Source organism: Mus caroli, unplaced genomic scaffold, assembly GCF_978045245.1.
Source record: "Mus caroli unplaced genomic scaffold, Mus_caroli_1 scaffold_20, whole genome shotgun sequence".
Lineage (NCBI taxonomy): Eukaryota > Metazoa > Chordata > Mammalia > Rodentia > Muridae > Mus > Mus caroli.
The window spans coordinates 6,455,374-6,468,971 of record NW_028227275.1 but is presented as its reverse complement, the minus strand read 5'-3'; the positions used below and the strand labels follow the sequence as shown (position 1 = coordinate 6,468,971).

The 13,598-nt window shown below is 42.9% G+C and overlaps 1 pseudogene; it reads left to right on the top strand.

The window, feature by feature from the left end:
* Nucleotides 1-11,057: 11,057 nt before the first annotated feature.
* LOC110285767 (SWI/SNF-related matrix-associated actin-dependent regulator of chromatin subfamily E member 1 pseudogene) lies at nucleotides 11,058-12,427 on the top strand (annotated as a pseudogene).
* The last annotated feature ends 1,171 nt before the right edge of the window (nucleotides 12,428-13,598 follow it).

Genomic DNA, 13,598 nt, shown 5'->3' with positions numbered 1-13,598 from the left:
GAAAACCCTCGAAGATATGGGCACAGGGGGAAAATTCCTAAACAGAACATCAATGGCTGGTGCTGTAAGGTCGTGAATCAACAAATGGGACCTCATAAAATTGCAAATCTTCTGTAAGGCAAAAGATACCATCAATAAGGCAAAAAGGCCACCAACAGATTGGGAAAGGATCTTTACCAATCCTAAATCCAATAGGAGACTAATATCAAGTATATACAAAGAACTCAAGAAGCTGGACTACAGAAAATCACATAACCCTATTTTAAAAATAGGGTTCAGAGCTAAACAAAGAATTCTCAACTGAGGTATACCGAATGGTTGAGAAGCGCCTGAAAAAATGTTCAACATCCTTAATTATCAGGGAAATACAAATCAAAACAACCCTGAGATTCTACCTCACACCAGTCAGAATGGCTAAGATCAAAAATTCAGGTGACAACAGATGCTGGCGAGGATGTGGAGAAAGAGGAACACTCCTCCATTGTTGGTGGGATTGCAAGCTGGTACAATCACTCTGGAAATCAGTCTGGCGGTTCCTCAGAAAATTGGATATAGTACTACCGGAGGATCCAGCAATACCTCTCCTGGGCATATATCCAGAAGATGTTCCAACTGGTAATAAGGACACATGCTCCAGTATGTTCATAGCAGCCTTATTTATAATAGCCAGAAGCTGGAAAGAACCCAGATGTCCCTTAACAGAGGAATGGATACAGAAAATGTGGTACATTTACACAACAGAATACTACTCAGCTATTAAAAACAATGAATTTATGAAATTCTTAGGCAAATGGATGGATCTGGAGGATATCATCCTGAGTGAGATAGCCCAATCACAAAAGAACACACATGATATGTACTCACTGATAAGTGGATATTAGCCTGAAACTTATAATACCCAAGATACAATTTGCAAAACACATGAAACTCAAGAAGAAGGAAGACCAAAGTGTGGATACTTCGTTCCTCCTTAGAATGGGGAGCAAAATACACGTGGGAGGAGATACAGAGACAAAGTTTGGATCTGAGTCAGAAGGAAGGACCATCCAGAGACTGCCCCATCCAGGGATCCATTCCATAAACAGCCACTAAAACCAGACACTATTGCATATGCCAACAAGATTTTGCTGAAAGGACCCTGATTTAGCTGTCTCGTGTGAGGCTATGCCAGTGCCTGGCAAATACAGAAGTGGGTGCTCACAGTTATCTATTGGATGGAACAGGGGGCCCCCAATGGAGGAGCTAGAGAAAGTACCCAAGGAGCTGAAGGGGTCTGCAACCCTATAGGAGAAACAACAATATGAAATAACCAGTAGCCCCAGAGCTTGTGGCCCTAGCTGCATATGTAGCAGAAGATGGCCTAGTCAGTCATCATTGGGAGGAGAGGCCCTTGGTCTTGTGAAGATTATGTACCCCAGTACAGGGGATGCCAGGGCCAGGAGGTGGGAGTGGGTGGGTTGGGGAGCAGGGCAGGGAGAGGGCATAGGGAACTTTAAGGATAGCATTTGAAATGTAAATGAAGAAAATATCTAATAAAAAATAATGATGTTAGCTGGAAAAAGAAAATACATAGGAGTTTAAAGTAAAAAAACAAAAAAGGGAATTCTTCTTATACTAAATAATGTACCCCAAATATGAGTTATTGCCCTGGGTGGTCTGGTTTAGAAATTGTGCCTTAATCAAAGAAATACAGTTCAATGACAACAAATATTTTAAGAGTATTTCTAATTCCTACTTAAAGAACATGAAAGGAAATTGAGTTCACAGTACACCAGAAATATCCTCGGTGATTTTACAACCTTCTTCTCTTATGCCCCAAAGCCTCACATTTGAAGTTTTAAAAATTACATTTATTTGTTTGTTTTGTGTGGTGCAGGTCTCTCCCTTTACCACATGGATCCTGGGGATTGAACACAGTTCTTTAAGCTTGGGGCTAGCATCTTTACTCTCTGGGCCATCTCAAAGGCTCAGAGCCTCACCTTTAACTCCACTGTTCCCTCTTGCATTCCCAAAGCATGCAAACTCAGAGAATGTCACTGCCTTCTCCTGTCTGTTAGCATGAGAGTTAGCTGCACATAGAGGCAGACCTCCATCATAAGGAGAGAGTAAGAGTGCAAGAAGAGGTGGTACAGCAAGGACGAGGCTCTCTCAAGCCAGTAGCAATGAGTCCAGGAATGTTTGAAAACAATAACATTTTAATAATCTTGCCCAGTTTCATGCATCAGGAAACACACATTTGTTCTCTTACCTGACCTTCCTGATACTACCTCTGAGATCTGGAGAATACTCTCCAGTGTCTCTTTCTCATTGCGCTGTGATTTGGAGATGGTTTGAATGTGTCTCCGTAGCCCATGAGTTGGAATTATAACCCCCCCAATGTAGTGAGACATTGCAGTGATAGAGAGAATCAGAGTAGGTCATTGTGGGTGCTGCCATGGGTCCTTTTCTTGAGAGCAGGTTTTTAAAAAACAGAGAAAGCCTGCACCCTCCTGTGATCTGTCTGCACAGGCCCCAGGCCATCTCAATGTCATCTGTAATAAGGCTGTCACTAAATATTGAGCAGATGGAGATTCCCAACCTTGGGCTTTCAGCCTTCAGCCCTGTGAGCCAAATAAACCTCTCTTCTCTGTGAAATACATGTTTTGCTACAGAAATTTTAAAATAGGCTTAAACATCAAGATGCCAAATTCCTGAGTCATCAAAGTCAAACTAGACTAGGGCCTGGAAGTCTCAGTACCAGAAGTATCAGTACAGTGCAGCCCCATCCAGGGCTCATGTGATGGACAACGGCTGACAAGAATAAATAGAGATGGGTATGCCTCAGTTAGGAAAACTTACATCTTAAAAACACGCCTTGCATAGATTAAAAAGAACACAGGAAGATTTCACTCAGGGCCCCAAGGCACCCTTTCTCACATTCCTCCTGAACCTGGAGTCTAGCTGCCTCCTGTGGACTTGGCTGTGATAAACATCATAACATTTCCTCGATGCTTGAATTTTGTATGACTACAATTGTTGTTGAAATAACACTATTCCATGCCTGCTGCCTGACAAACATCCCCATGCTAAAACCTCATGACCAGAAGCACAAGAAAGAAATGCTAGAACACTCAACCATCTAGCTCTCTAACGAAAATTAAGTGTGAATTATTCAGAAATACTATATCATGGGTTAGTATTTTAGAGGTAGTTTTCCCAGGTCCCTTCCTTCTCCCATGGTAGGACACAATATTTAGTATTCTGCAGCACGTCTTGATTCATAACCCCTCCCTAACTGCTTTCAACTGCCTGAGTAGATGAGAATGTCAATTTTAAAAAAGATTAATTTATCATGGAATAAAACCGTAAATCTAACATCAGAGAGTCATTTCTAAGTCATTGTGTTAAAGCGAGAGAAGAGAATAGGTTTTACTAGTGACAGCCCTTCACACTTCACATGGCACTTGGGCAGCAACCCAGTTGTTTCTCTTGCGAGCAAAAGCAGGGACTTGAATGGAAGACATGCTGAAGCCTGGTTTACTTGGCACCTCTTGGGGGAACACTGCGGCAAAATTAAAAACACCATTTCACCAGGTGCATGCTAAGAAGGTAAGGAGTGCTGTTAATTTATTCTAATGAATTGATTGCAGTGATGCCCTGGTCTACAGGGAGTTTCCCTAGAAAGGGAAAGAGAATTGGGGGGAGAGGGCTCCAGTGATATCTCTCACTCAACTGGATGGTCACTCCAGAAAGCTTACTCCTGGGAAATACAGAGCTAAGGGAGAGGCTCCAAGAAACGCTGGCTGAGTTTTAATGGGTTTTGAGGCCACATTAGTATTGCTACTGATAACCTAGTTACCATGCTTAAAAACTATGTTCCTAGACAACCAGCCTACAGGGCAGAAGGCAGAGTGGACTCTGGACTCAACCAGCCCTGGGCCAAACTGCTGGCTCTGACTAAGCAGGAGACCCATAATTGGATGTCATGAGTGCCACGAGACAGGATGCCCATCGGTGACTGGAGATGACAGTGAAAACCAGTTGCTTTGTGGAGAAGAGGGCCATGGTGCTTGACCCACCTGTGACCCTCAGCAGCATCTAGTTTTGTTGTGGGTTAGATGGACAGAAGAAGCAGCAGCCAGAGAAAACATCACCAGTGTGAGACTAATAATGACTGGGAACCCACAAGTAACACAGGCCACAGGAAGCTTTGACTGGTCACAAAGTTACTTGGTTCATTTCTTGCTTTTTTCACATACTCTCTGGATAGCCATGAACAAATAATTTAACATCTCTGAACAGCTTTATAAAAACCCCAGCAACTTTGCGAACATTTGTGGGAGCAAGGAAAGCTGTAATAAGAAAAAGAAACAGAAAAGAGAACAAGATTAAACCCCACCTAATGCCGACCCCCTCACACCACTTCAAGGATTTTCTCATACATATTAAAACAGAGGGTGGTATTTTCAAAACCCACAGACTAGGAAAAGATTAAAAAGTGAGGCAGTTTGGAAATGGTAATAGTTGTGAAGAAAAAGAAAAGGAAATTATATTTATGGGGCTCTATTATGTACTGGACACTCTAATAAGGGGATTTGAATACATTTGCATATTTAATTTCCTCCTTTTAGTAATACCATAGGATTGGTATGAGTGTTCCCGTTTTCCAGCTGAGCTTAGTTAGAAAAAAAGTTACCCACCTGGCTGGCACAGAGGTAGAGTTCTCTGCTTCCAGCACTTTCTCTCTTCACAAGTCCCATCATCATTGCCCTGGACTCTTCCCATCCGAGAAGCCGCAGCTGGTTGCCTGTCCATCCTGCATTAGTCCTTCAACATCCACATAGAGTCGCATCACTCTGACAGCTGGAAACAAGCCACTGTAGAGACGTTTACACCATGGACACCAAAAGATCCCCAAACAAACTCAGCCTTCCTCTCCTCTCCCACCCTCCCTTCCTAATATGTGTGTCTCACACAGCCGTCTCTAGTCTCACATTTATATTTCCTTTGTTTGTTTGTTTTTTTCTTTTTCCCCCTGGGAGCTGAGGGCCAAACCCACAGGCAAGCTCTCTACCACTCAACTAAATCCTAACCTCTACATTTCTTTTCCAAAGACCTTTACACATTTAATTCTTGTGTGCACGAGTGTTCTTCCTGTACACATGCATGTGTATACATGTACTGTGTGCATGCATGCGTGATATCAGCAAAAGCAAGAAGTGTACATCAAATCTCCTGGAACTAGAGTTGTAGGCTTCTGTGAGCCACTGTGTGCGTGCTGGGAACTGAACCTGGGTCTTCTACAAGAGCAGCAAGTACTGTAGACTACTAAACTGTCTGTCTCTCTAGCCCCACATTTGCCACAAATGCAGATTGATCAGCCAGGAAGGCCTTGACCTATTCAGCAAGTGGGAAGGTGTACTCAGTCTCCACAGGCAAAGCCAGGGCCCGCTTGTACCCATTGGTTGTACATTTGATTCTTAAACAGTGCGCTAAATGCTGGCAGAATATTGAGTGTTATCCTCTCAACAGCCTATCATCAGCTTTCTGTATTGAATGTTCGTCCTTCCTCACCTGCCCAAAAGATGATTCTCTGAGATCATCATGTGAAATAGGGAGCTTCTGCAAAGCAGGTCACATAACCCTCATCCGGGCAAAAGGGTGACACAAAAAGGTAGATGAGGCATTGCCCTCCTGATGATTCAGACTGGAATATGGTATTTTGTAGAGTAAAGGCCAAAGTCCAAAGGCTGAGCAGGAAGTGGAAGGCGGGACTTCCTGGTAGGGAGAAAGGGATTCTGGGAAGGACCAAATGGAGAGAGACATGAGTACAGGCCTGGAAATTATAACTAGCCGTAGTGGGGTGGGACTATTTGGCCAGGTTAACTTACATGATCTAGTTGAGAGTCTGCCCAGCTAAGGCCTAAGCTTTAAAATATTTAAAATTAAATATTGGTGTCTTTTTTTTTTTTGGTTTTTGTTTGTTTGTTTGTTTTTTGTTTTTCGAGACAGGGTTTCTCTGGGTACTCCTGGCTGACCTGGATCTCACTCTGTAGACCAGTCTGGCCTCGAACTCAGAAATCCGCCTGCCTCTGCCTCCCAAGTGCTGGGATTAAAGGCGTGCACCACCACTGCCCAGTGTGTCTTTATTTTTGACTAGAGGGGCACCAAAGCCATGTAACACATTACTAAACTGACGCAGTATTTCAAGGGGGAAGTTTAAGTTGCTGTCATCAAATACTAGACTGACTTCAAAAGTGACTTTGTTCCCTTCCCTTCTTCATTTTGTGGATGATGTTAAACATCCCAGAGTAGCTGACTGCATATACATTAGGCCTCTGAAGACACTGCAGTGAAAATTGACTACTAGCCGCAGAATATGAATGCACTGGCAAGAGTCTTGTTTCTATCCCAGCTTTAAGGCCAAAAAAGTAAGCCCATCAGGACATGCCAGCCTTGAAGATTAAAAAGAGTTTTCACTTACAGTGCCAGAATATGCAGTCCAGGGGGTGTTGAAACTATTCCTGCCGCCCCCCAGGCCTTTGAAACACATAGCCTGTCTGATATAGACTCTAGCTTTATGTTCTATTCTGTAGCTGGAAGCAACAAACTGTCGGGGGAGCTGCCCCTCCCTCTCTTTAGGACTCACTTTTCCTTTCTGGAGAATGATTAAACTAAATCAAAAGGAAGCCTTTACTTTCTCTTGCCTTTAAATCATCCTTCACACTCGGCACTTGCCTGGAGCTCATTAGGAACTTGGAGTCTGACGCTTCATTCTTAGAGCTTCACAGATATTAGGACACAAGAATTCTGCTAACAGCCTCTTTCGCAACAATGCGGGAGCAAAAACAGAAGCTCCTTTTGTGTTTCTCCATTTGACAAACATAATTAAAAACAAGGGTTTAAAAACGACAACAGACATCATCTGTCTGCTTCTGTCTGACCTTCAGACTGAAGACACCGTGTCCTGGATGACAGTCCCTCACTCTTTTGTTCAACTTCTCAGACAGAACAGATTTGTTCTGCTCACCAATAAGCCGTACAGTGGGGTTTTGAGATCTCAGGTCCCCACTAAGAAGACAACCGCTCACATCTCCGGCTCAGAGTGGCACCGTGGGCTGCATAGATGAACAGCAATGAGGCGAGCCCAGCACAGGCTGAACCACCCAGAACCTACAAGGCTCCCAGGAAAAGACTGGGGACCCTATAAATGACACCAGCAGTCCTCTCTGGAGTCTGATTTACCCCCTTTAGTAACAAGAATGATCTTTAGGAAACAGAACCTAATTTAAAATCTCCAAAACTTTTCATGAGAAGTTATGAAATAAACCACCATGTGGGGGAAGGCTAAGATGAAACACCCCTGGAAAGCTCCTGTATTTGCACACTCGGTCCCCAACTGGTAGAGCCTTCCCAGGAGGATGTGGGAAATTTGAGAGAAGGCACATGGCTTGAGGAAGTGGGTCACTGGGGGTGGTGGCAGGTTTTGAAGTTTATCCTCCAACTCCAGTTCTAGATGAATCTCTCCCTCTCCCTTCCCTTGCCCCCTCCCCCCTGACCCTCCTCCTTCCCTTCTCTCCCTCTGTATGTGTTTCCTAATCTGCTCCAGTGTGAGCAAGCTTCTGCAGTCATTACCTCTCTGCTGCTATAGACTGTAGACATTCCAACCAGAATAAACCTACACTCTTTTAAGTCACTTCTTGTCAAGTATTTAGTCACATCATGAAAAAGAAACTAACATATAGGAGATGTTTTCTCTCTCTCCTCTCTCTCTCTCTCTCTCTCTCTCTTTCTCTCTCTCATTTATAGAGTATACTACTTTGTATAAGGTAAGAAAAAATGTAGGAGGAAATACTCTAAATCATCTAAATATACCTGGGATCTCTGTGGGTGGAGCCTAGCTTTCTTACATTTGCTTTAAAATTCACCTTGCACACCAGTTCCTAAGGAAATAGGACATGAAAGGCCCCCTATTACAGAGAGCAGACAGATCAGATATTTATTTTATTTTTCTGGAGAACCTTAACTGACATTCTTAGACTACCTAAAATGATGTAAGACAGCTGGGTTCTAGAGGGTGGGGGGGTTGTTTTTATGGAAATGGCTCATGTATTTGTGGAGATGGCAAATTTGAAATCTGGCAGGCAAGACATTCAGGTAGAAGTTGATGCAGAGGTCCTGAGCCCAAAATCTGTTGATTCTAGAAACAAAATCTGTTGATGCTAGCAAATCAGGATGCTAGAAACATGGGTAGATTTTGTTTCAGTTGTTTGAGATTTGTACAACATGTTTTGATCATGTTCACGTCCCACCCAACTATAACCAGATTCAACCCTATGTCCATATGTACCCTACTTTGTATCTTTATTTTTAAAAAATAAATTTGTACCCAAATATTCTTAGATGTGTAGTCTTCCATTGAAGTGTGGTCAACTTAAGCAGGGACCTTAAGGCTCTTAGAGGAAGCTCTCTCTGTCTCTACTAATGGCTAACAACTGATAACAGCTTCTCTGGTCCATCTGGGCTTCCATGCTCAGCTTCCATTTTCCCACTAGCATTTGGTCTGGCTTAAGTTTGCATAGGTCCCTTGGATGTTATCATGGCTACTGTGAGTTCCTGTGTGCAGCTTCCCTGCTGTGTCCAGAAGACACTTTCCCTTGGAGTTCTCCACTGCCTCTGTCTCTTACACACTTCTCCTCCCCCCCCCCCAACAATTATTTCTGAGCCTTTGAGGGACAGTATGGTATACGCATTCCAGTTAGGGACAGGCATTCCACAGGCTCTTATCCTCTGAACCTTGGCCAGTTGTGGTTTTCTGTATTAATCACTGTCTACTATAAAACTTTTCTGATAAAGGTTGAACGGTTCATTGATCTATAGGTATGAAATGAGTCATTAGGAATTGGTTTGGTACTATGTCCATTTAGCATAATAATAGGAATAATTTTTTTCTCTAGGGCTACAACCTGTTTATCCATAGGTTCTCTGTCTGATAATGGTGCCAGACATGAGTTTCATCTTGTGAAGGTGAACTTAAATCTAACCAGTAAGTGGTTGGTTACTCCCAGGACAGTTATGTCACTACTGTACCAGTGGGCCTGTCTTACCAGGCCAGCTATTCTTATAGGCCTCATGATATAGTCTTGAGGAGAGTTGTGTCTTTTCTAAATGTAAAGCATTCCCCCATAGGCTCACGTGTTTGAACCTTTGATCTCCAGATGGTGGAACTGTTTGAGAAGATTGTGGGACCTTTTGGAGGTACAGTATTATTAAAGTAAGTGGTTCCCTGCAGGAGGGACTTGAGTCAAGACAGCCTGGTCCCATTTTTTTTTTATGCACTTTTGGTTCCAGAGTCTGGATGCAGTGTTACCAGCCACAATCCTGCCATTGTCTCTATGGCTTTAGTACCCACTGCCATGTCTTCCCTGTTCAATGGCCTGTATCACTCAGGAACTATAGGTCAAAATAAATCTGTACTCCCTCAAGGTGCTTTTGTACGTTACCACAATAATGAGAAAGTAACAAGGATGCTGGGAAACGTCAGTCTTTGCTCTGAATGAATTGACTGAGATCCACTTGTGTTAGGAACGGTAGGTAATATGCTTGTCTTCAAGTTAACAATTTTAATCACATCACATCTGTAAAATGTCTTCACAGTTAAAACTAAACTAGTATCTGACTAAACACCTGGGCCCCAGAATCTAACAAGATTGACACATATAATTAATCATTATACCAAATGATTCTGCTGCACAGGCAGAGCTGAGACGCGTGCTTTAGACACAATTATTTTGAAAGAAGTTATCAGGGACTTTATTGGAATGTTTAAAAATATCTTTGGTTCTAAAGAAACTGGATAATTTGGATCATTAATCAAAATAAAAATGTGTTTCCTTGTTCTCCAATTAAAATATACCTTGTGTGCATCATAACGGGACTGCTCAGAGCATCCCAAGGATTGTTGGAGTGTGATCCCCCTTCAGAGAGTCCATGGGTAACTTAGAGTTTCTATTGCTGTAAGGAAACACCATAACCAAAAGGCAAGTTGGAGAGGAAAGAGTTTGTTTAGCTCACACTTCCACATTGTAATCTATCTTTAAAGGAAGCCAGGGCAGGAACCTGAAGGCAGGAGCTGATGCAGAGGCAGGCCATGGAGGGATGCTACTTTATATGCTTCCCATGGCTTGCTCAGCCTGCTTTCTTATACAACCCAGGACTACTAGCCCAGGGATAGCCCCACCCACAATGGGCTAGGCCTTCCTCCATTAACCCCCAAATGAAGCACCCTCCTCCATCAATCACTATTTAAGCAAATGTCCTATAGCCAGATCTTAGGGAGACATTTTCTTAAATGAGGTTCCCTCCTTTCAGATAACTAGCCTGTGTCAAGTTGACATAATGAGGAGAGATTGAAGGTGAAATGCTGTTGTATGTATTAGAAGCTCTTTAGGCCCTTTGAGTGTCATTTGTCCTTCTTGCCTTCTGAAACTTCTGCACAGTAATGGCTTCTGACCCATGTCGTTATTCTGAATATCCCTTCCTTAGCAGACATCAGAGACACCTGTATCGTAGCCTACTGACAAAATAGTGCCAGACAAAAGCAAGCTTTCCCTTCTCACGCAATGCTCAGTTATCAAACACATTTTGCTCCATTAAAATGATTTCTTCCCTAAAGAAAGAATCAGTTAGGATGCTGTTTCTGTTGCTGCACCTGTGTTCTCAACCAGTCACCCCAGATATTTCTGATATTCATCCATCTCACTTACAGATATGGCCACACAGACAGGTGTAAAGTGAACCCACTGAATTGGGCAATATGTGAATTACATTATCCCAAATTAGTGAATCAGAGAAAGTTCGTCTACAATCCAATGTGCAGTTCCTAGAGAATCGAGAACTGTCTTCATAGGTAGTGCCACAGCTCAGTCATTCGTTCTCGTCTAGGAAGATGCTGTTGCATCTCCAACAGAAAACGCGACGAAAATGTCTCCGATTATTTCTGACCATAATTTAGGCAATAGAAACGAGAGGAGAGAATCAAAGCTGTAAAGACTATATAAAAACAACTGCTGGCGGGACAAAGGGAAGCGAAGCCGGAGCTGCGGGCGCCTGCTCGGCCCGCGGTGTCTCAGATTCATTCTTAAGGAACTGAGAACTTAATCTCCCAAAATGTCAAAAAGACCATCTTATGCCCCACCTCCCACCCCAGCTCCTGCAACACAAATGCCCAGCACACCAGGGTTTGTGGGATACAATCCATACAGTCATCTCGCCTACAACAACTACAGGCTGGGAGAAAACCCGGGCACCAACAGCCGGGTCACAGCGTCCTCTGGCATTACGATTCCAAAGCCTCCAAAGCCACCAGATAAGCCGCTGATGCCCTACATGAGGTACAGCAGAAAGGTCTGGGACCAAGTAAAGGCTTCCAACCCTGACCTAAAGTTGTGGGAGATTGGCAAGATTATTGGTGGCATGTGGCGAGATCTCACTGATGAAGAGAAGCAAGAATATTTACACGAATACGAAGCAGAAAAGATAGAGTACAATGAGTCTATGAAGGCCTACCATAATTCCCCTGCGTACCTTGCCTATATTAATGCAAAAAGTCGTGCGGAAGCTGCATTAGAGGAAGAAAGTCGACAGAGACAGTCTCGCATGGAGAAAGGAGAACCTTACATGAGCATTCAGCCTGCTGAGGATCCAGATGACTATGATGATGGCTTTTCAATGAAGCACACAGCCACTGCCCGTTTCCAGAGAAACCACCGTCTCATCAGTGAGATCCTCAGTGAGAGTGTGGTACCTGATGTGCGGTCGGTTGTCACAACAGCTAGAATGCAGGTCCTCAAGCGACAGGTCCAGTCTTTAATGGTTCATCAGCGGAAACTAGAAGCCGAGCTCCTTCAGATAGAGGAACGACACCAGGAAAAGAAGAGGAAATTCCTGGAAAGCACAGACTCCTTTAACAATGAACTTAAAAGGTTATGTGGCCTGAAGGTGGAAGTAGACATAGAGAAGATTGCAGCTGAGATCGCACAAGCGGAGGAACAGGCCCGCAAGAGGCAGGAGGAGAGGGAGAAGGAGGCAGCAGAGCAGGCTGAACGCAGTCAGACCAGCATCGCCCCTGAGGAAGATTAGTGGCAAACAAAGCAGAGGAGAAGAAGGATGAGGAGAACATCCCGATGGAGACATAGGAGACACACCTTGAAGACATGGCAGAGAGCCAGCAGAATGGTGAAGAAGGCACGTCTACTCCTGAGGACAAGGAGAGTGGGCAGGAGGGGGTTGACAGCATGGAGGTGGAAGGGACCAGTGACAGTAACACAGGCTCAGAGAGCAACAGCGCCACAGTGGAGGAGCCGCCCACAGACCCAGTGCCAGAAGACGAGAAGAAGGAGTAAATGTTGCCTTGTTTTATGTGACCTAAAACTTTTTTAAATGAAAAAAAAAATGTTTTTTTTTTTGTTAAAAAAAAACTGCTTACGGCAATACTATTAAGAATCCTACACACACAAAAATGAATAATATGGAGAGAATAGATAATACTCATTTAACATAAAGTTGGTCGGCTGCTTATCCCTGTTACAATTAACTACATTTAAATATGAAACTTAAAAATTTCAAAAACCCAATAAATGTAGATTTATTTACCAAAGAATTCTACTAAATATTTAAAGAAAATTTAACTTTAGATGCATAAAATTTCTTCTAGAAAATGAAAGTGATAGGATCTATCCATATTCATTCTGCAAAGTATTACTCTAACAATATACAAATAAAGATGATATAATAGTGTGAATAAAGAAAGTTGCAAACAAATATTTTTCTCAAAATAAAAAAATACAAGCAAATAAAATACACTGATATATAAAAAGAAAACTTGTACTATGACCAAGGGATGTTTGCTTCAATGTAGAAATATCCAAAATTCAACAAGTATAATCTACCATGTTTGTAGACTAAGAAAGGGGACTCCTAGGCAGTATATTTGTGTAGGAAATGCTTGACAAGATTCCAGAGTATTTTCTATAAAATCACTCAGGCAAATAGGATGGGAGATGTTGCAGGGAGAGAAAACACTTGACATGGTGAGCATAAGGACCCAAGTCTGAGCCCTTGGAACTCACATCAAAGCCAGACAAATAGAGGGAAAAGCTGTCAGTGAAGCAAACCCATGGGGAAATGGGAGATGGAGAGAAGAAAACCCCTCAGAATTTAGCCTGACACTGAGAAAACAGCAAAGGGAGCCTTTCGCAGACAAGGAGGAAAGAAGACTGATGCCTGAAGATATCCTCAAACTTCGACATGTGTGCTGAGATGCAGGAGTGCCCACATTCATACTCATGAATATGTACATATAGACCATCACAGAGAGCACACACACACACACACACACACACACACACACACACACACTAGGTTTAGAAGGAAATGTCCCCAAGTCAATTAAGAACATCTACAAAACCAAACAATCAGCTTTGCCAATTCTAATGAATAGTGAAAACTGATCAGTTCTTCTCTCAGACTAGGAACAAAACAAAGCTCTTAGCACTTTTATTCAGTGTGATGCTAGATTTTTAATTAAAGACAGTATAATAACTAACAACATTTTTAAT